General features: G+C 65.0%; 1 long non-coding RNA gene across 1 annotated transcript; it reads left to right on the forward strand.

Moving 5' to 3' along the window:
- On the forward strand, positions 1 to 560 carry LOC108447164. The gene is made up of 3 exons (XR_001862571.1): positions 1 to 26; positions 182 to 330; positions 491 to 560. It is a non-coding gene; the product is annotated as an uncharacterized LOC108447164 (long non-coding RNA).

The following is a 560-nucleotide window of genomic DNA, read 5'->3' on the forward strand; positions in this document are numbered from 1 at the left end:
TGCCATCACCGTCGGGGGGCTGCTGGGTGAGTGGGGGCTGTGGCGGCTTGCCGGGGGTGGTGGGGTCACGGGGGCTGCAGGGGGTGCTGGGTGCTGCCCGGTGCATGTGCTGCGGGCAGGGCTGTGATGCCAAGGCCCAAGGGCCCATCCTGATGGTGTGCCTGAGCCTGTTCTGCCGCAGGGGAGAAGACGCAGGATCTGATCGGGGTGTCGGAGCTGATCATCTCCACGTCGCTGCAGGGTGTCCTCTTCTGCCTGCTGGGTGCTCAGCCCCTGCTCGTCATCGGCTTCTCGGGGCCACTGCTTGTCTTTGAGGAAGCCTTTTTCACGGTGAGGTGCTGGGGTCTGCCCTGGGGGCTGGGGGAGACACCCCCGCCCTGGCCCCACTTCCCGGGGTAGACATTCCCACAGCCCTCCTGCCAGGGCTCTGTCCGGCCCCATGACCATCCTGACACCTGTCTGTCCATCATCTGTCCATATGGCTGGGCAGTTCTGCACGTCTAATGAGCTGGAGTACCTGGTGGGGCGTGTCTGGATTGGCTTCTGGCTCATCCTCTTCA

The sequence above is a fragment of the Corvus brachyrhynchos genome, unplaced genomic scaffold (genome assembly GCF_000691975.1).
Source record: "Corvus brachyrhynchos isolate BGI_N302 unplaced genomic scaffold, ASM69197v1 scaffold706, whole genome shotgun sequence".
In the NCBI taxonomy this organism is placed as follows: Eukaryota; Metazoa; Chordata; class Aves; order Passeriformes; family Corvidae; genus Corvus; species Corvus brachyrhynchos.